At 38.5% G+C, this 22,916-nt stretch overlaps 1 protein-coding gene across 8 annotated transcripts in view; it reads right to left on the bottom strand.

Annotated features, from left to right (window-relative positions):
• The window catches only part of Tenm2 (teneurin transmembrane protein 2), a 1,235,501-nt gene that overhangs the window by 1,146,613 nt on the left and 65,972 nt on the right, over positions 1-22,916 (bottom strand). For all 8 annotated transcript variants that reach the window (XM_075941316.1, XM_075941315.1, XM_075941317.1 and 5 more), the window contains exon 2: positions 52-164. The gene's annotated coding sequence lies outside the window, so the exon portion shown is untranslated. The remainder of the gene's footprint in view (positions 1-51; positions 165-22,916) is intronic.

Here is a 22,916-nt window from a genome sequence, read left to right as displayed (position 1 = left end):
GCAAGCACAGTCCAAAGCAGGAGAAAAAACTGTAGCTGTGATCTCACTTACCAAGTGGGTGGGTGTCTGATGTACAATTCAGCTGATTTTCCAGGCGCACTCACCAGCAAAGCCAAGAAACAGAGCGAGTTCCAGAGGGCTTAGGCAGTAAAGAGCAGATGCAACTGTTAAAATAAAAAGAGAAAGTAGGTAAGATTCAAACTAGTCCACAATTAGTCAGGAGAGCAAATGGCAAATATCTAAAATGTGGAGAACTTGAAGCTGGACACTAGATGAATGAAGTTAACTCTTGGGATCTTTTTCAGCAGAGAAACTTAAAAATACAGAAAATCTAAGAATCAGTTCAGTTGCTTTGATGAGGGTCACTGTCCTTGTTTGCTTTCTACTGCTATGATAAACGTGATCAAGAGCAATGCGTGAGGAAATGGTTTATTTGATTTACATATCCTGTTCACAGTCAATTATTGAGGGACATCCAGAGAGAAACTCAAGGCAAGAACTCAGAGGCGGGTGTTGATGCAGAGGCCAGGAAGGAATGCTGCTTATTGCTTCACTCCCCGTGGCTTGCTCAGTTTGCTTTTTTATACATTCCAGGAACATCTGCTCAGGCTATGACAGCACCCATAGTGGGCTGAGCCCTTCCATATCAATCATTAATCGAGAAAATTCACCATAGACATGTCTATAAGCCACAGAGATGGACATAGATTCTTATTTGAATTTCTCTCTTTCCACATGACCCTAGCTTGCTTCAACTTTACAAACATTAACCAGCACATCCACTATTTATTGTGTGTATAAAATGACTACGTAACAGTACAATGGTACTTTTCATGATGAGGCTGTTCATGATGCAAACTCAGAAACGTTGTCACTGGAGAAGAGCTGAGATGCATATTTCTAACAAAAGATAGACTTGGATGCATTCTTCATGTTGACAAGTGATTTACTTCATCTTAGAACTTAACTAACACTTTGTTCATACAATGCATCTTGTGTATTATTTTACTTGCAAATTCCCATATTTGCTAGTAAAAACCATCCCCGCTAGCATGTGCATGTGGTGGAGCCTATCACAAGATCACAGAGAACAAATCAAAGTTGTCCTGGGAAGACAACCCAAGCTCTCATCAACGAAAACCAGAGACATAGAGATGCCTCGCTCATCGCGATTGTCAGGGAGATGAAATTTGAACACGCCATCATGGCACTCAGTTCTGAGCCTGGCACGCATTCGTCCTTCAATGCATGTCAGCTGTCATCGGTTTTGTCATTGCCACCACTGAAAGGCGACGCATCTGTAATTTCATCAACAGAGATTTGCGACTCATCTAATGAATGATTTTCTCAGAAAAGGAGTGTAAATATCCCCTTCCAAAAAAAGGCAAGGGGACCGCATATTGAGCTAGTCCAGCTGGCCCACCCTAAGACAAGTATGAATCACTAGGTCTCTTCCTCCTCCATCAGAGTACTTTCTCAGTAAGGAAGTCATAGGTGATTTTCTCTTTTCATATAACTGTATGTTAGTTGCACAAAATAGTGGGTTTCGTTGAGATGTTTTCACTCATGCATTTAATGTATATAATCATATTTCCCACCTCTTTACTTCTCTCTCATCCCCTCCCTGCTCCCCCTCTCCAAGCAGTCATCTTTAATAGTCTCCATAGCTGATATTTTAAATCCACAAAGGGAGTAGTGGGGGTATTAGACAAAAAGGGGTTAAATTAAACAGTAATGAAACAATAATGAAACTCAATAGCCCTAATTCTCCAGCTCTCATCAATCAACTCATCTTGCACATGCAATGTATGGATCCACATTCAGCAGAATATGGTCGCCCTCGTTCAGCATTATGAGGTAGGATGTAAGAAGATAAACTCCTAAAGATCTGGGTACCGCCCCTTTGGTAGAATCTATGTTAAGTCTATTCCCTGTCCACTGGATGTCACCTTTCTAGACACTCCTCACGGGGTCAAACTGCACTTTCAGATTAATGGCTACCTTCTCTCTGACAGCTTTGAAATGTTTTGGCTCCTCCTCAAACAGTTGTAGAAACCTAGAGTAAAATTTGGGGCGCTGGTGCACTGATCTTTCAGAAAGATCACTTTCTAACTACAGTGAAGAATAGGGGAGGAAAACTTCCAGCCGACTTTCCTCTGTGCCTCTTTTTTTCTCTTTTTTTCCTTTTTCTTTCTTTTCTTTCTTTTTTTTTTTTATTTTTTAAGACTGGAGCTTTGGAGCCTGTCCTGGCACTTGCTCTGTAGACCACGCTGGCCTCGACTCACAGAGATCCACCTGCCTCTGTCTCCCGAGTTCAGGAATTAAAGGTGTGCACCACCTATGTCCGGCTTCCTCTGTGCCTCTTATTGAGAATAGCCACTAAGTGTCAAATTCTAGGGATATGCTGAGCCTCAGTTTTCGCCGTTAATATGGAACCAAAATATTCAACACATAAAATTGACTAGTACTGAAAGAAAAAATTGTCTTAGACTTCATGATAAACAGAAAGAAGGATTAACCACCATTCCTGCCTTCCTTACTAAACTATCATCCAAATGTCAGTACATTTGGGATGTAAGAATAAGGAATCCATAAAGACAGAAACATCTAATACATGCTATGTGCCTTTAAAAGACAATGTGCAATGGCTAGAGAGAATTAAAGACCTTGTGTGAATTTCCCTTGTTTTAATTTTGTTTGATTTTTTTTTTCAAAATTCAAGTAGGCCATTTCTGTCCAGCGTAACAATATGGTACTTTGGTTCTCTCCTTAGGCCCTGCGTAGCCTTTACTGTCTTTGTAGCACACAACTTTAGCACTTCATTATATTCTATCTTGCAATAATTAGGTGTCCTTATAAGCACGCCTGTTTACTCACTTGCACCGTTCTGATCCTTTAATCTCTCCTGAATATTAGTTTTTTAATGCTATTAAGAGCCAAAGTTTAACAACTTTATTACAAAATAAAATCGCAAGAATTCTTTCAAGAGGAGTCAATATGGGATAGCCTGAAAAATTGGCAGTGAACCAGACCTGGTGGTGCATACCTGTAATTCCAGCATGCTGGAGGCTGAGGCAGGACCATCATGAGTTGAGACCAGCCTTGGCTACATGGCAAAGAACTATCTCAACCCCTTCTGCTTAGAAGAAAATTCTTCATAGTTAAAAATACTAGAATCATTCACTTCGTAGGTAGAAGCATACGGGGATATTTCTCTTCCCACTCACTATCTTTGAAGATATGGATAACTTTCTCACCCTCACCCGGGAGCTGTCGTTGGGCCCTACATTGGTTTTAGGTAGAGTTTAGAATCCCCAGAGATGGCGGTTAACACTGTAATCCCAGCTGAGCTCTGGAGGCATACGGTGGTGAGTGGAGTCTAGCCTGAGCTAACATGATTGTGTCTCTGAGGGGGACAAATGTGAAACAAAAACACTGCAGACAAGTCAGTTTTAGGGAAGAGAGAAATCTACTGTCCTGCTCTTGAATCGTCATCTTCTGGAATGGGAGACAAGGCTGGCCCTGATCACTTCACACAGTCTATTCAGCTCACTATAATGATTGTAGCTCTAGGCCACAGCTCAACCCTTTGGATTGAAAAACCATCCAAAAATACATAACACGTAGGTGTCCCTAAATCAGGTATAATCCTTTGGGTAAGATAAAAAAAATCATAACAGCATCTAAATAACAGGTTTACTGTGACATGACAGACATACATACCATAAATGCCAACTATCGTTATTACTTGCTTAGATTCATGAAATACAATTATATAAGAATGTACTAGTTTCTGCACTGTCGAAAATTACGCTGTATTTTATTGGATGACATATTGCAACTAAAAATATATATTTTAAAAAAGGTTTTGTGAACATTGTACAGTCCTAATCAAATGTTTAGTAACGACTACACATGCGCTGAGATAGTATGGTCTTTGGATGTTTTATGCACTAGGTTTCCATCAACACTAAGATATGCAGATAAAGCCAGGCGGGTCTATCATTCAAGAACTTGGGAGGCTAGGGCAGGAGAACCAGAAGCTTGAATGTATCTACTTGCTGATCTGTGGTCTAGCCTGGGATATTATAGGAATGGATTGACTTGGAAAGCAATTAGAGGGAGGGAGGAAAGGAGAAAGGAGGGAAGCCAAAAGGGAGGAAAAGAGGGAGGAAGAGACACAAAGAGAAACCAAGATAAAAAAAAAGTATCATCTGAAACCCATATGTGAACTGATACTAAACACACTATAAATTAAGTGATAACAAAATTAAATTTACGTTCTATCTCTTCCACAGGAGGTTATGAGACTATAATGTGATCTAAGCTCTGGATTTTCAAAATTACTCTTCAATATTCTTTTCTAGCATCATAGAAAGCATAAGTGGTTCAGAACAGTAAGGAGAAAGTAAATCCAGTAAGAAACATTCCAGCCAGTGTTGGCCGCTGCTTGAGTTTCCTGAGCACTTGGTTCTACACTTGTCATCATAAATGCAGCAATACAAACAAAACAGGGCATACACAGGGCCATATCAACCATTAATAACTATGTGGAAGCCTTTCCTCTATGAGAAAAGTATTTTCTGGTTGCTCAGTCAATCTAGGGCCATTTCAGAGTCGATCAAATTATTTCTACTTCTTATTTAATATTTGTAGGAAAATTTAAAAACTGAAATATCCCATTTGAAATTCTTATAAAACAAGCAATTTGAAATAATTAAACATTATTGGCTTTAGGGGAATAATTTGAGCATGTCTTGATTTGCAACACTTTATCGATTTTTCTACCATTAAACATATAAATTAGAGAAACAAAAAAATAAAAACTAAGAAAGTACCAGGCTACATATTTTACATGAATGCCTCGAATGGAAGTGATAAAGACAAGCCTATAAAATAAGCCAAACAATAGGAATAAAACTTGCAAGATATTGTCATCTTCATTCAAACTACCAGTTCCCTTAATGGAAATTAAGTTTATAGGCTTAAAGGAAGTATTAACAATTTTCCCTTTAGATATAAAGAGAATGGTATTACAATGTGAGGAATGGGAGATTAGTGGATGCAAATTAATTGGCTTCTTTCTAATGAATAAAAATAAAGATTTCACAGACATAAAAATATGAGCACATGACTTTCATTCCACACCGTAGAGAAAAATGAAACACAAAGTACCAATGAACGAATCTTGTAATGTACCCAGACCATTTTGCCCTATATTATCCATGTAACTACTTGGCAGCTGCAACCTTATTCAAAAACGAGTATCCTAAGTTGAAAAGAAATCAAAAACAAAAACAAACCCATAGTTACATGAGAATTTTATAGTGAGGTATTTGGACTCAATCTGAAATTATTTTTTTAGCACTGAAAATTAGTCTAGATAGGTTGAATCTTGTCAAATGTTGAATTCCACTCATTTATTTGGCAAACACGTGAGTGGTACTTAGATCTGGAAGCATCCCACTTCCATACTGTCCAACATACAGCATGTGCGTAACCTTTAACAATGCATGGCTACGGAATACTAAACATGTGACCACTCTATCCCTGCATGCATTGCGATGCATACCTAATTTCACACATTTAGCATAAATACGTCAATTACATTTTTGCTTTATTGCACATTGACGAGATACAGTATGGCAATTTTCGATGGGATAAAACATATTAAGGCGAAGCTTTAGCAGCTCCCTTCTCACTCTTTGTAATGTACCCTGACAGAAACATTCCCAACACAACATATGATTTGCATTATATTCCTATGAGTCAGTCCTCCCTCGGACTGGTGATGAATAAAGACCATAGCTGTATATTCATGAAACCTGCATGCTGTTAGCCAGATTCTCACGCTGTTTAAGGACTGCCTCCGATGCTTTAAACAAACTCCTGAAATGTGACTGGCAAATGACAGCCATCAGAAAGACCCATCAGAAGTCAGTCCCAATAGTGAAACTACTAAACAACAACAGTACAAAAAAAAATGATGTTTTTTTTTCCTTTCTACTACAAGTAAGTGTTCAGTGAATTTCACTGCCTTAATCATGAGGAAAGTGTGGCCAATATGCAGTGCAAAGCTTGCTATTGCACTTGTCACCGTGTGAAGATCTCACTTGTTATTAGCTCCTGCTGGCCAATTTGGTACAGTAGGACAAGGCAGTGGCATCTCTGCAAATGCTATTTGCAACGTATTCATGTTCCCCAAGCTAGCTGAGCTTTATCTTAGGAGAGGGAACCTAGAGAATAGCTTTCGAATCATTCAGAAGCCCCCACAGTGTCTTCTGTGTCTGTTGGACCACTGAGTTTGTGACCAAGGCATTAGAGAACTATTGTGCCCATGCGAGGGGTTAATGAACATAGTCTCATTTTGATGGCTCTGACCAACATTGCAAAGAAGTTCTGGGCGAGTGGCAAGGTATGCTTGAAGACAATGGTAACTAGATTCTCAGAATGACAAGGTTTACTCCCTGCAAACCCACTTCTGGCTGAAGAAGATACATCCCTGCTATATGAAATATTGGAGTTGTTTTTGTTCCATAAGACAGCATTTCAATTAATTTAACTCACTCTCTCACATAGAGGCATCCACAATGATCTGTCAAGTGCTGGCATACTTTTTCTTAGAATGCATGGCTTCTATCATAAACAGGCACCAAAAGCAATCAAAACACAATCATATTTTCAACATTTAAATGCAGGGTCTGTGATCCAAAGCTTATGTTCAAAGGCTTCGGGGAAAGGGAAAAAAAAATTCTACAGAAGTTTAAAAAGATATTCTGTGTAATACCAATTCATTAAGCAATTCTGAAAGGGTCAAATCTTATTTTGCTTAAGGGTTATCTGATACTGAAATTACTGGAGTTGTATAAAATATGCACTCTCTCCCTGCTCATTTTCTGAATGAATAAATATGAGGCCAATTTTATACAGAATCGCTTCAACTTGAACTAATAATTGTGTACTGCATGCCTGGAATAATGTTTGTTTCACGGGGATACATAGAAAAAGAATGCAAAAGAAAACATTAAATCAGTTGCTAATTATAATTAATTCACGGAGAGTGGAGATTCATTTGTTTTTGCTAAAGTATATAAAATAGCATGCACATGGAGGCCTAAAGTGCAATTAGATGACTACTTGATCATATAAGGTCTGTTTTTGTTCGCTGAATAAGTTAAGGATACAAACCACATTTTTAAAATATAAGTTGATATACGCAGAAACATATAGGCCTCACCAGAAACTCTGAATCTTTTGTTATTATTTCTTTGACTTTGAAAGATGCACGTGGACTATTTTCAGGAAATTTGAAATCATTAACAGAAAAAAAAAACCCAGAAACTAATTTGCCAAAAGATAATTTATATCAGAACATTCTGGAACATCTCACTTGTTCTTGAGAGACTAGTAAAAATGAGGTTTAAATTTCATAATTCAGAGATGTATTAATTAACTATTTTGATTAATTTTTTAATGAGGACAGATGGGCAAGTAGACAATGCATAACGTTTAATCACATGAAGAGGTTGGCCCTTGTGTATGGCATCTTCTGCCTATACCTGTGTTCTTTAAGATAATATACTAATGATATTTAAACTATGTTCCCGGATAGACAATGTAATGAAATATCACCTACTTTATCCTGAAAGGAGTTTCTAGCTGTTCCTCATAACGACTCACTATTATGGGGATAAAATTTCTCCATGCATCCCTGCAGAGTATAAATTCCTACCACCTATAAAGGGTAATGCGATAGGGTCAGGAAAGGGACAAAGTTAGTAGGCTGCCTGAAATGGTTTGCCTGCAAACTACTGGTCTGGCTGAAAGCATGGCAGAAAGAGCAGGACCCTAAAGTATAGACTCACCTCAACATCCAATAGAATGCTAAGAGAATTAAAAACCAAAGGAAGAAAGAAGTATACCAAATAAGTGTGATGCCTTCAGTTTCCAAATAATTCATTTTCTAAGCAGACAGTGATAAGGGCTATTGTATGATAAATTTCACAAGAAGAATTATAGAACTTTCTACATTAAAAAAAAACTAATAGGATCATTGGCACTGTCTACTTCTTGCACACAGACTTCTGAAGCACGTGTATTAGTTTTATCAGCACTCACTTTGCAATGAACAATTTACTAATAGCCGTAAGTGATTCCCATCTGCACACGAACAGAGACTCCCGGGAGATTTAACTTATCAACACATCTTTAGCCATTCCTGTATTTTGCAGCCAGCAGGGGTGAAAATGAAATGGTGTCTCTTTAAAATATAACTAATTTCTCCCTACTCACTCCCCACCTACCCATGTGTTTGCATATATACATGCATACTACACCTCTCTCTCCATCATGCCCACCGACTCAAAACAGACTATTAGAATTGGAAGGCATTTACGTGAAAGATTTCAGGAAAAGAGGGTGGAGGAGGGGATTGAGAAATGTGGAAAAAATACCCATGTGCTTGCAGTATTTTGAAAACTAAAAAGCCCATATACCAAATGCCATATAGATATAATTATGCTCTCATACTTTCTAAAGCTGTAAGCATTAAGCTGATCAAGCTGTTAGAATATTAAAATAAAAGGTTATGTTTTAAGTTTTTAAATACAAACAAGTGCATATTTTAATCGCATTGCTGTCAGAATTAATGGCATCAATAAAAATTAGGAGGCGCTATTCAAAATTAATTTCAGACTTAAAATTCTCTTGATGTATGGTGCTGGAAGAAGCCATGTGAATTTTGTTCAAAGGAAGAAACAAAAAATCGACCTGACTATTTACTGTGTTCATCTCACCAATGTGAACTGTACCCTTCAAAATATAAATTCTCCATTCAGAGTAAATATAACCACGCTTGAAACAAGAACGCAGCCTGCTTACATTAAAAAATATTTCCAGAAAAATCATTATATTAAGCAGCAAACAAATGCCTTCATCCCTTTTGCTACCCTTCCTCTAATTAATTAACAGATTGGCACAGTCTAAGAACTAAATTTATTTTCAATTAAAATAAGAAGCCCATATGTCACGATAATTTTTTTGTTACTATTTCTAATGTGCAAAACAAAGGTTTGCTTTTAGCATTGAACATAGTAATCACAGCAAATCCCCTAATTTTCAATCACGGCAAGGATACTCGAGAGCTTTTCTCCAGCAAGGTGCTACCTCAATGGCTAATCCTATTAGGAATGAGCCGTGCACTGAGACTAAATCCGCTGGGGAATTCAAGGAATCAAAGGCTTACTGCACACTCAGAAGGCAACGACTTTTGTAAAGGGCTCTATTATATGAGGAACAAAAGAATACCACTTGTGTACTTAAATATCATCTGCTTTTCCTTCCAAAATACTCCATTTTTAAGTAAAGATATGTGATTTAAATGTATTTAGAGTTCAGCTTTTGGCACGACTCTCAGCTTTGAGTAGAAGAGCCATCTGCGGGCCCCACGGCTCGTGCATAATGATATGCTTACAAGCTGCTTCCCTTTTCTGCACAATGTACCCTTTTCACTTTAACATACATTTTCCATAAATTTTTGAATAACAAATTGGGCTGTGGAAGTTTGTTGAAATGGGACGAGGAAAATGCCTGTAGGCTAGAAAACGGGGATTTCATTTTTTTTTTTTCTCCGCAAAAGGACAGGTGCCTTTGGGAAGTATTCACTCTACCTGCCCTGCCCTGCTCTCTCTTGCCCCATCTCCCATGTATCCTGAACTGTGATCCTTTAAAGCTGAGGAGGAAAGTTCTTCCCTCCATAGGTTAGGTCCGTACATTAACTTGGGCACAGAGCCCACATGCCCGCCATCCATTACACCTGCTGGGTGACAAACAGATGAGAGTCATCATGCAGACTCCCAACGTTTGATCTCCTGATTTCGCCAGATGTCCCCATTTACATTCAAACATAACCACGGTCATTAATGCAACTTGCCCGGCTGGCATTTAATAGGGAGAAAAAGTTGAATTCTAATCTACAATTCTAAGTATGCAAAGCTTTCAGTGTATGAACACATAAGCTATTAAATATGTTTCAATGTGTATAACTAGATGGCTATTATCAGAGTTGATTCATTTTCAGAGAGGAGACTAGCCCAGACAAAGCAGACATTAGCATATCTCAAAAAAAAGAAGGCACTTTCATGGCACAATCGGCTTCTGAATTTTGAGATTGAGGAACAAAATATACCTTAATTTTGATCTCTTACATGCTAAAACACAGTAAGAATAATTGTTGTTGCTGGGTCTAAATCTAATAAATTAATATAATAATTAGTAAACAACTAAACAAAGTCAAGGAGGACATGAGCAAAAAGAAGAAGGAAGATGAGAAAGAGAAGGAAGGAGTAGGAGGGGAAGGGGAAAAGGAAAAAAGGAAAGGGAAGAAGAAGAAGAAGAAGAAGAAGAAGAAGAAGAAGAAGAAGAAGAAGAAGAAGAAGAAGAAGAAGAAGAAGAAGAAGAAGAAGAAGAAGAATCATCCATGCCCCTTCCTGACCCATCTTGCTGCAAGACCAAGAGTATTGATAAGATTCAAGTAGGGAATTCAACAATTTCAGGCTTGGATCAAGAGTGAGGTCTATGTATTTTAATGCTAAGACCAAATTTAAAATTTCAATTTGACAACTCTGGGCACTGCTCATAAAACCACAACTTAGCAGCATGGTTTGGGGAGATAGCCTTCCTTATTATTCTTTTTTAATTGCCTGAAATGCTCGTACAACATACATACTGCCTGACAATAGATATGTGGTTTACAGGAAATAAGCAAGACCTGGTTTGTATTCAGAGAGTTAGCATGTGACTCTAAGAGAATACGTGAGATACCCAGTGTTGTTACATTGAAAGACCTAAAGAGAGTGAACTGGACTTGAAAAATACTTTCTAGGAATTTTGGCTATTTCTGCAAGCTGGCATTCCTTGCTTTGGGAAGTGAGAAAGCTGTGGGTCAACCACAAACCTTCCCAACTTCTATGCCTAAAAATGGCTGTCAGAGACCTTCAGAAGAGAAGGTTGAAATTTAGCATTAAGGAAGCCATAATGGCTGTCCTGTTAACACTCATTTCCATTCAGATCTTTTTCCTTTGTCATCTTCTTCCATGACTGGAAGCATTTTCTTTATAGAGAGACCACCAATGAACAGAGTTCTGCATCCACCCTTCTGTCATGATGATTCTGTTTTTATTCCATGCCTGATTTGTGAAACTACGCTATTCATTGACAAAAAAGCAACCACAACAAAACCTTAATCTCTTGCCTCTCTACCCACCTGACCTGAGCTCTTGCCTCTCATGTTCCTTTGCTTTGAGGATCAAGAAAAAAATCACTGACATATTGAAAATAAATTAATGAATCAAAAGTCATTCATACTGGACATACATCTATCTGTGTTCTGAAATACACAATGTTCCCAAGTCAGAATGCTTCTCAGCAACCTGACACCAAAAGTGGGGAATTTTACAACTTTGTAACTTCCCAATATGCAGTTAGCAAAATGGTTCAAAAATAACATTTAGGCTTCTGTACAAGGTATATATGGAGAGTGAATAAATAAACCTTGTGTTTAGACTTGTTTCATTCTCAAATTATCTCCTGTGTAAGTAAACATTTCAAAAATGGGAGGAAGAAAAAGACCACCAACAATAATACTTGTGACCCCAAGCTTTTGAGATGAAGGACATTTGGTCTGTATTACAGCAAGTTTCTCATTTCAAAACCACCATTTGTTTTCTGTTTCCTTTTGGCCACACTGCTGTCCAGGTTTTATCTACCGGGGACGTTGCAGCTCAGCTTAGTTCAAGAGTAATTCATTTTATCTAAACCCAATCTACTGTTAACAGTCCTGGAATTTATAAAAATGTCTTCATCATCTCTTAAAAAGGAGAGAAATCCAAATCTTCCTCAAGTCTTACATTTTATATCAAAGAATAATGATAACAAAATATCACCAAAGCAGGTAGGGAAATGCTAGAAGAATTTGTTTCAATGTCAAGGTAACAGTAGAGAAACCCAGCGAACCCACTCAACAGAATTAGAATTAAACCTCGAAATCCATGCTTTAAGGCTTGGGTAACAGTGGCAAATATTAAATCAGGCTTAAAAATGTGGAGTGCCATGAAGCCACTTTTATTTCAATCTTTTCTCTGGTTGTTCTGCACAGCCCTGCAATTTGGTAGCATCTACTAATGGGAAGTGAGCTGGGATTCTATTGACACTCTCATGACAAGTCCTACTTCACCTTCCATTGTCCAGTCTTCTTAACTGTTCATTATCTCCACTGCTGTGCCTACGAGATAATGATACACTGCTTCTACCCCTGACTGGAACACAGTTTTGCTTCAGGGTTCTTTTTAATTGAAACACACCGGCTGTGGTACTAGTTTTTTTGGTGCAAAAGTAAACACATTTAACACAAAAATTCCGTTTGCATTAGCTTCCCCAGTAGGAAGTGTGCAAAGTCACCTGCTGCCAGAAAGACGGCGAATCCTTTTGAAACAATAGAGTTTATTCTTTCCTCTCACTTTTATTACTGTTTGTCGTTTCTGGGGATGTGATAATCAATTGCTTCAATGAGATAACACTGCCGTGGGTATTCCCACTGCTTCTCTGTGTGTCCCACACCCACTTAAAACTGTTTCACCAGTGCTCAGACATTACCCACTGAATGCTTCTACTGAAAAGGAGAGGCCAAATAAATTCTGTCTGTTAAACTATTTCAGTTGTAAGTATTCACCAACTGGTCAAAGGCCTGACTTCAGATTGTTGGTAGCTGAGCATGAACCAGGATGCTACACGGGTATGGAACCTGTTCTCAGTTTGAATGCAACCAAGTCAGTCATTTCTGTGAACACTTGTTAACACACGTACACACATATACTACCGTACATTAGGGGGTACTGGGGAAGTAGAAAATGGAAACAAAATAACCTACTCTCCCAGAAAAACAGGATTTAGCTAAGGCATCTCTTACTAATCATTTCTCTATTGGTATGTTGAGATTAAGCATATTAATTTTTTATTTCAATAAAATATATTTTTTCATAAATTTCATGTTTCTTTTATTGTTGATTATAACTAACAGAAGTTTTAAATATACACTATGACTCATTTTTTTTTAGACATTCTATGCTTACATGGGTTTTTTTTTTCTATTGGAGGGCGTGGATGAGGACTAATTCTACAGTCAAGGTAGTAAAAGAATTTTAACCCTAAAAAATGATCAAAATACTTATAATAAAAAATTTAGTATGTGTTTTTAGATATTTCCACAACACCTTGAAAAGATGAATTCCTTGACAAAATTGTCAAATAAATACATTTCTATGCATAAACATTCTGTTAGTTTATGAAAAAATGAAAAAAATAATTTCAACACTTCAATTATATGCAACCTTTGTTGAATACTTGCATAAAAGACATCTTATCAAATCTCACATGTGACTGTTGTTAATTCCAGCTCTGAAGTCCTCCAGGGCATGATCTACATATGTACGCATGTTTATATATGTATGCAATGTTCATATTATTTACTATGAAGCATGTTTTATTACCTCCCTGAAGTGTAGCAAAAATAGTCAACATGGGAATTGTTAAGCGCAGTCCAGTATAGCACTAAGTGCCATGATCTCATGATGATATAAATAGGTGCAAGGGGAAATTATTATGCTTGTCAATCTTATAACCTTATGTTTTGCTATTATTTTGTTTAAATGAGGTACACTAGGTTTTGTAGTATTTGTGTTTTACTAATAATGACAGATTCTAACCTTGATATTCTTGACTGTCATATTCGGATGCTTGCAAATTTTTTAGCTCACAATACATACCCTTTGTGTGCTAGTGAAATTCTCACAATGCCCTTAGGGCAAGAGAATTACCTAACAATTCTATTTAGTCTGCGGCTGGGCTCAAATAACATAGTCGGGTTTAGGCAGAAGTTCTCCTCCATCTTTTGAGCAGATAAAACATCTTCCTCATTTCCTCAGCCCAAGTTGTGGTCTGTAAAATTACATGGTTTTAAGTGTCAGTGCCAATAGCTCTTTAAATATTTGTTTGTGTTAATGAATTTTAATTACTATAGCTTTAAAAGGTCATCATTTGTGCTTCTGGTCAACTCTTCTGCATGCTGACTTTCAGGATGAACAGGTTAAACAACTGGCCATTTGTAAGATTCATGGATTATTTGTAAGATTTCTTTTATATACACTACTCTATTATTATGTTTTCAGGTCCTCAAACAGATTACATCTTAAGATGCAAACCGCAGAAGTGTCTTGGCTCAATATTTCGCCATGTTCCTGTGTCAAGCCATCCACATACCTCTCCGAAAAAGACCAAAGTATTAGTGTAATCTTTATTTATTCTCATCCTCTTAAGAATTTTCAGGTAAATCTTGTGAAATTGAGGAAACAGAATAAAAACAATGCCGCTGCTGTTTTAAGGATCTGTTTGGAGAAAGGCACACAAACAACCACAGGCTTCACCAACTGTTCAGATGGTTGCTCCTTTCCTGGTCTTCCATAGACAGAATCCAGAAGCCACTTCTCTTTCAGAACAAGAAATGAAAGGTGGAGTCAGCTGAAAAAAGCACCAACTTTTTATACATGAGAGGTGTGAGACCAGGAGGCAAAACACTCTCCCTAAACAATTTAAAGATGGGTAAATACAGAATATTCCGACTTAGTGGAGCAGAAAGCTCTGAGACAGGGGTACTGGGGTTAAAATCCTTGAGGGGTAGAAGATGAACCACTGGAACAGCGTGAACGCTCCGAGCCTTAACAACTTCAGGAGGACCCAAGTGGGATCGTCCACATGTTTGTGAGTTTCATTCCAGAAATCCTGCCAATTCTTAACGAAGCAAACCTCCCTAGCCTTCTGCCAGGGGACTGGAGGAGAGAAACAATTTGAAACATACCACACTAGTCTGTTGTTGGCAAGGTCTGCCCTCAGGAGAAACCATTCATCCAATGTCTCACCTGCAGAGAGTTTATCAGAAGAGGGTCCCCCTGTGGGTAGAGAATCAGCCACTCCAGTTCCCTCCAGGCTTTCACACGGGGGGGGGGGGAGGAGGAGCCCCAAGGTCAGTCCCCTCCAGTCTGGCAGGAAAGCATCCCCAAGAAGCCAGGTCAAGTTTGAGTCCAAGCATACAAGACTAACTTTTCTCCCACTCCCTACTACAATCGTAAATGGCTGGTTACATCAGTTTTCTTTAGCCAGAATGTCATACTGGCCTTTTAACCACAAAAATACAAAGTACAATAATAGTTGGAACATGTTAGAATGATCAGGCTAGGATTTTTAAACATGGTGACCAAAAGTTTAAGGAACTGATAGGAAAAGTAGATGCTTGAAAATAAGCTAAAGAAGAATGTAAGTGTAAAATTGTAAGAGAGGTCTAATATAATGTATCAGAAATGAAGAATGACACTGAGGAGAAGAGCACCTGACCCTTAATTGGAATAGAAATTAAGACCTGTGCAGTTAATAGTAAATATTTAACACATGTGGTGTGTCTGCAAGAAGGACCTGAGATTATCTGAAGACATTGTGATTAAGAATCGTCCCGAATCAATCCTAAGCGCCAAGCCACTGGGAAGCTTAGGGAACAACAATTAGAATGAATGGAAACAAATAAAAATGATGGAAGCTTAGATATGGACATACCACACTCAAATAGCAGGACAAAAAGTGATTAATTAAAAAACGCAGGAGTTGTGGTGTAGTTCAGTAAAGCATGATCTCACATGTGAAAGTCCTAAGATCATTCCTCAGTATCAAAAACTTTTTAAATGAATAAATAATACTGAACAAAAGCCGGAGGTTTTTTTTAGTTATATACATAGAGTCCCAAGGTAAGAGTTACAGTCGACTTGTTTTTGAGACTTCATGTGTCCTACCTTGCTTTCTATTATTGTTATTATTGTTATTTCTATTATTGTTGTTTCTATTATTATTATTCATTATTATTTCTATTATAAAACTGCAGGACCAAATAGCAACTTGGGGAAGAAAGGGATAACTTACGTAAGTTTAAAGCTTACTTCTCAGGGACTCAGGCAGAAATCTGGAGGTAGGAACTGAACCAGAGACCATGAAGTGATGATGCTTACTGACTTGCTTTCTCAAGGATGCTCAACGGGCTTTCTTATATTGCCCAGGTCACCTGTACAGGACTTGACACTGCTGACAGAGAATTGGGCCTTCCTCCATCAATCATCAATCAAGAAAACGCCCTAAAAACTCACCTACAGACCAATCTAATGGAGGCATTTCATATATTGAAGTTCCTTCTTCCCAAATGACCTTACATTTTGTCAAATTGGCAATGAACTAACCAGCATGCCTTCTAAGCAAGATTGCAGGAGATTAAAATACAAAGCTTTGTGAAAGATAAATCCACAAACCTAGAATTCTACGTCCTGTGAAATTATCCATCAAAGTCAAAGAGAAATGAAGAGTTCATCAGATGAGCAAAATTTATGGTCCTCCCTTTCCAGGAACTGACTAGTAAGAAAGTCTACTATAAATTCAGCAGAGACAAGTAAGCTGACATAGGTCAGAAGCCAAGTTATATAAGGAGAGGATGCATCAGAATAGGAATAGAAAAGGCTAAAATACAATAGTGTACCTTTTATTCTTAACTGGTCTAACACAGAGCAATTATGCAGAGTAAAGCATCCACTCAATTATACCGAGATGTATATATTGGTACGTGCAAGCATATTTACATTTAAATACTGGGGTATTTTTTGTTTTCATTTTTTCATAAGATGTATACAGAACAATGTTATTTGAAAGTGAACTTGGGTTAATTGTAAATATATGTTTTCTGTTCAGGGCAGCAACTAGAAAAGAAAGTATAATTGTCATATAACAAAGGAGATCAAAGAAATACAAAATGTTCTGGTAAAATTTCAAAAGGTAAAGAGAGTGAAGACAAATATGTAAAATGGCATTGGGGATGGTCCCCCAACTCATCAGTAGTTATTCTAAGTCAAAGGTCTAAATACACCGGTTAAAAGATGGATATTACTAGATTGCACCAGAAGTGGAGAGGCAGTTGAGGGAAGTTAGTGAAAGCATGGTTGAGTTCAATAGCACACCCATCAACTGATTTGAATGGTGTTAACAAACTGCTTCATCCAATGAGAGTGGGTTATACATTTTCTTTTTACAAGTCCTGGTACAATGTTCTCTATGACAGGCTACATTCTGGACCTTGAAATATACTTGAACAAATTTAAAACAATAGAAATCACATAATCAATTCACACTGGATAGAAGTATTAAACTGAAAATCAATAATAGAAAGTTGACAGAAAATTCTAAAATGTTAAAGTTTATGGGATTTAACATAATATGTTCATAGAGTGAAATTTATAGCACTGACTGTATATGCTAGAAAAGATGAAAGCTACACACCCAATCTTTTGCTGTAGGAAAACCGAAAGAAGGATAAACAAATTCAAAATTAGCAGGAAAAAGGAAGGATGGGAAGTTGCAAATGAAATGGTTATCCTCAGCAAAATAAAATCGTTTCCTTGAAAAAAAGTCACAAAAATCAATTAGCTTGTGGCCTTAATAATGAAGGAAAAGAAAGATTGCATGCAAATCGCTAATATGAGAAAGGAAAAAAGGGGACATCACTATAGATCAAGTAGCTCATGATACAAAGTTAAAAAGACAAAAACTACAGACACACAAAAGCTGGAAAGTCTGATTACCTAGATGAAATGTACCATTTCTACTAAAAACAATTTATCAAAACTCACAAGGAAAAGAAAGAAACAATTTGAACTGGCCTGAATCCATTTAAGAGATTAAATGACTAACTGTTGACCGGTTCACTGGTGAATTCTACCAATCATTTAGGGGGAAAAAAAACATGCATTCCCTCCACAATCTCTTTAGGAAAATAAATGCAGATGGCATGCCTCTTGGCTTGCTTAAGGGGTCCGCATTATCCTGATAACATAAACCAGAGCGATCACAAGAAAAGGGTCTGTGTTGGGGACAGTTCAGCAACAGAACCCCTGTCTCACATGCTTGAGGTGTTGTGTAAAAGGAAGCCACCCACAAAACAGGTGCACCCCCCCCCGGAAGTATTTACAGATCAGTTCAAGGATCAAGTGTGATTTTTCCAGATTTAAAGATTAGCATGATATCTGTAAACCCATGAACGAGTACGATCCATCACAGTCTAATGAGTGCTCAAGCCACTCTACGTGATTACTTTTATTAAAGAAAAATATAACTGACTTAAAATGAAGGCCTGAGACTATCAATGATTGGTTACACAAGCATTTAAAGCAATGAGGCTTTAGCATGCAAGATAAGCAAAGAGCATGCTGTGTTCAATGGTTGGAAAAATTGGTAATTCTAACCCAACAGGAATGACTTGTGGAGGAAGTGTTTGTGAATAGGCACTGCCCGGTTCTTTACACATAATGGATGAGGGATTAAACCAGGTTAAATGGAAGCACCAAATTAAATGGATTCAGGAGCCAGGGGGTGGCCCATGCAATCAGCACGCCGAAACACCTGCTGTAAAATGTCAACCTATTTCTTCCTGCCGCAAACACCCAAACGCACATGAGGCTCTGAGGATGCAGAGGATGCCACGACAACACTGCCACAAGTGGCCTGTGAACTCCTTAGCACGACGCTATTAGAAAATCAATAGCTAATTTATCATCAGGCCATATATCTGTGTCATAAATCCAAATGAAGACCATCACAGAAGCCGCGAACGCTGGCGAACCTGTCTCCATCTTGGTCAAAGGTAACATGATGTCAATCCTGAACCCAGACAAACTCACTGGAGAGAAACAGGAGAAAACAGAGAATCACGCGGAAAGGAACAGTCTGAGGCAGGGGTAATGAAGTGAGGGGCTTGGTGAGAGAGTTGGAACTGGACTGAGATGTCAAGTGTGCAAAATAACATGTGCAGAACACAACCTGAAAAACTGCAGTGGACTGATTCGTTTTTCTTTTTTTTTTCTTTCTTTTTTTTTTTTTTTTTTTGGTTTTTTGAGACAGGGTTTCTCTGTGGTTTTGGAGCCTGTCCTGGAACTAGCTCTTGTAGACCAGGCTGGTCTCGAACTCACAGAGATTGATTCGTTTTTCAAACGTGTGTGTGTGTGTGTGTGTGTGTTGTATGCGTGTGCATGTGTGTGCATATGCATGCGGAGTCTGGCTCTACCGTTCTCCTTACTTCTTTGAGATGGTATTATTCATTGGACCTGAAGCTTGGTGTTTTGGTAGGCTGGCCAACCAAGAAGCTTCCAGTACCTGCCTCTCTCGGCCATACAATGCCGAAGTTGCAGGCACATGTGCCCATACCTCGTTTCTTAAATGGGTGCTAGGGATCTGAACTCAGGTCCTCATGTTTGTATAGCAAGTGCTCTTGCTGGCCTCGAACTCACAGCGCTCCACCAGCTTCTGCCTCTCGAGTGCTAGGATTAAAGGCGTGCGCCACCACTGCCCAGTCTTGCAAGTGCTCTTACTTACACTGAATTATTTCCATGCTCCTTCACTGGGCATTTTAGATGGAGGAGGCATTGGGGAATTCTTATGAAAGATAATAAACCGAGCTTTGAGATTATCAATAAATAAGACTTTGACTGGATATAAGAACTTACGAAAAATGATTATGAACTTCATTTCCATGAGTTGTATAAGAAGGAAATATTTACTCCAGAACAAAATGTCAGAAAACTCATGTGTTGGCTTACAATATAAGCTTTATATTCTCAGTTTATATTATAACAACATCAACATAGCTGGGTAGTGAGGAAGAAATATTTTTGATGCTGGTGGTGATCTAGAAACCTAGGAATTAAGTCAACTTTAATTAAGCATCATTCTCTCTATGAGGAGGAAAATATAATGAAAGCAATTCATTGTTTACCTTGGAATATTTTAGTTACTGCACACTTGGAATATTGTAGGAGATAGTGCTCTTTCAAAGGACCAAGGATCCCTTTAAGAGGCACTCCTCCAGGTGGAACAATGTTTAACTCCACCTGTGCTTCAAGCATAATTAAGTACCCGTAACACCGTGAAAGTTTTATTAAATTACAGTGTTGGGAATGAAATGTAAATTTGTCTTCCAATATGGCATTAGCATTTCAACCGCTTTTAAAATCCTGAATCTCATTAATAGTAAAAGTTCCGAGGAGAAGGGAAGTTGCAGGATTGAGAGAGTCCAAGGTGCCAATAAACATTAGCTCTGTGCTACTTCCAGGCAATCGCTACCTCCCTTGTTCTCTGTTTGCTCAGCACCCATGAATGACAGAGTTTATAAGTGTGAAAGAAGTGGCAAAGTTGGGCAATAAAGCAAAATATCATTTTTAGGCAAGCTTGATATTATATGACCAATGAGAGATGCAAATGGGTTTTACCTGTCAGTTGGTGATGCTACAAAACAATAATAGCATAAGCACAGAAAACACTGGCTAGCCACTCAAATTCAAAAGCCCAAAGAGAAGGCAGCAAAGGGATATACATGTCTCCTAATGTGAGGTAAGTTAAGGAATTTATTCAGGTCTTAGTGGATTCAGGAAATGAAATGAATATGAATGTACTTGGTCTGCCACATGCAAAGAACATGGACTAAAATTAGAGAATTCAGTTACTTGGTGGGTATAGCTGACTGTGTCGAAAAAAAAAACAACAAACCCCACTAATTTTGAGAGGCAGGATACCCTAATGCAGAAGACCTTTCTTCATAGGAGAGGAGAAAGCTACCTCACAACATCATAATTCCCCGTGTGCACCAATCTAAGAAAGTATCATTCCATGCAAATATTTTCATGGAAATCTAAGCTTGATGACCTTCTCTAAGTGACTGCAGATCAGCCCCATGGACGATGTAAATAGAGTTTCCATGATGGGTAACATAAGAACTTTCATAGGGGAAAAGGGTCAGGTGCACACAAGCCCCATGGTTTACTCTCTGATTCAGGTTGAAGTCTTAGTAAAGAACTATACACTCCCAGGCAGATGGGAATTTTTTGAAATTATTTTTTCCTCAACACACCATTTATTTCAAATGATAAGATTACAGCCTCAAGGAAAATCACACCTTTAAAATAAATCATTTGTCTTGGCTCTTCCCTGAGAGAGGTTGGGTTTTCCTGGAAAGTTAACACTCCTTCTCAGAGAAGAAATCAAAATAAACGTGGCACAGGCAAAGATGACATTTGAATCCAAACAAAAGTTTGCCTTTTGCAATTTCTTTCCTTTTCTTCCTGATCATACAACTGGATGTGCTAAGAGAAAAAGTCTCAAGTTAACTTTCCAATAGCTCTATAAATATGTCATAAATATAGTCCCTGATAGGAAGATTCGCTCGCAAACTTTTGTCAATAGGACAAACACACCCTTTGAAAACCGCATTAGCTGGGGGTGGAGGGTGGGAAATGGATCAACAGAAAAGCTACAGGGGACAGGGCAGAGGCTTCTTGACTGAACAGTTCAGTGCTTTACACGAGAGACATTGTTGTACGTCTCATGAGCCGAAACCACCTTTAGGCTAACAAACTTCCTCCCACAAGACTTCCGATCTTTTGTCTATGATGCATAAGTGTTGGTCCAATTAGAAGTTGCGTTGCTAATCCTTGACCAGTTAACCTCTCCAGACTGTTTCATTCAGTGCAACTGCTCCGTCTAACCTTGTGTTTACACTAGAGTTTGTCACATAGTAAATAAGTAGAGACACTGAACAATCTAGAATGTTCCATGAAGATACACTATGGGAATTGCCTCGGATGTCTGAAGGTTGAATTTTGAGCACCTGGACCTCTCTCTTGGATTACTTCTGTTGTCTCAGCAATGTGGCTTTCTAGGCGCCGTCTTGTCTAGCTATCATTCAACTACACTTTGTAACATGTATTTTTCTGGTTTAAACTTCTCAGTATTTGCATGCTATAGCACCAGCAGGTAGGCAGCCTTGTTCTACTGATGACGTCACCTTGAGTACACACAGCGAGCATCCAGTGCAGACTGGGTTTCTTAAGAAAGTACCTTATCCAGTGACATTATTGTTGGCTTCTCAGTCCACCCTCATTGTCAGCCACATTCAGAGAGTCCAGTTTGATCACATACTCATTCAGCTGAACTTGTGAGCTCCCATATGGATTTTGATTCTACTGCATGTACTGGCTTTTGGGGAGCCTAGTCTGTTTGGATGTACCCCTTCCTAGACCTGGATGGAGGGAGGCGTTGGACTTCCCACAAGGCAGGGCACCCTGACTTATCTTAGGACTGGAGAGTGAGGGGGAGGGGGGGAGAGGGAGGGAAAAGGGAGGATGGGAGGAGTGGAAATGTTAAATAAATAAATTAAAAAAAAAAAGAAAGTACCTTATCAGACTGAAGACAGTATAGTATCTCCACAAGAAGTCCAGATGAAAAGACTCCCTTAGATTCTCATTAACCAGGGAATACTAGCGGGAGTTTCAGGAGAGGTCACTCGGCCAAACAGACTCTGCCACCCATAACCATGACTCTTCAGAAATACTCTGAGACCACTCTTTTTACCTCTTACATGAGAGTCTTTTGATTTGCATATTTGGGCATCTTGTGTTTACCCTTCCCTTCCCTTTCCTTCCCTTTCCTTCCATTCCCTTCTCTTCCCTCCTCTCTCCTTTCTTTCCCTCCCCTCCCTTCCCTTCTTTCCCCTCCCATCTTGAAACATGTTACTGCCATCCCTCATTAGCATCGAGCCTCTGCTTTCTGGGGCTTGTGATATTATCCAAGCTTCAACCCACTGTTTTTTTAATTTCTCTGTGGGACACCCCACCCCCTGTAACTCACAATGGATATTCTATTAATTTGCATACCGTTAGGTGTTTGCTTGGTTGGAGTGACACAGTATCTAGCCAAGTGTTTGTTCAGAAAATAGTAACTGTCTGCCTTCCGTT

Source organism: Microtus pennsylvanicus, chromosome 11 (genome assembly GCF_037038515.1).
Source record: "Microtus pennsylvanicus isolate mMicPen1 chromosome 11, mMicPen1.hap1, whole genome shotgun sequence".
NCBI classification, from domain to species: domain Eukaryota; kingdom Metazoa; phylum Chordata; class Mammalia; order Rodentia; family Cricetidae; genus Microtus; species Microtus pennsylvanicus.
The sequence above is the reverse complement of the archived record's forward strand: the minus strand, read 5'-3'. Positions and strand labels throughout refer to the sequence as shown.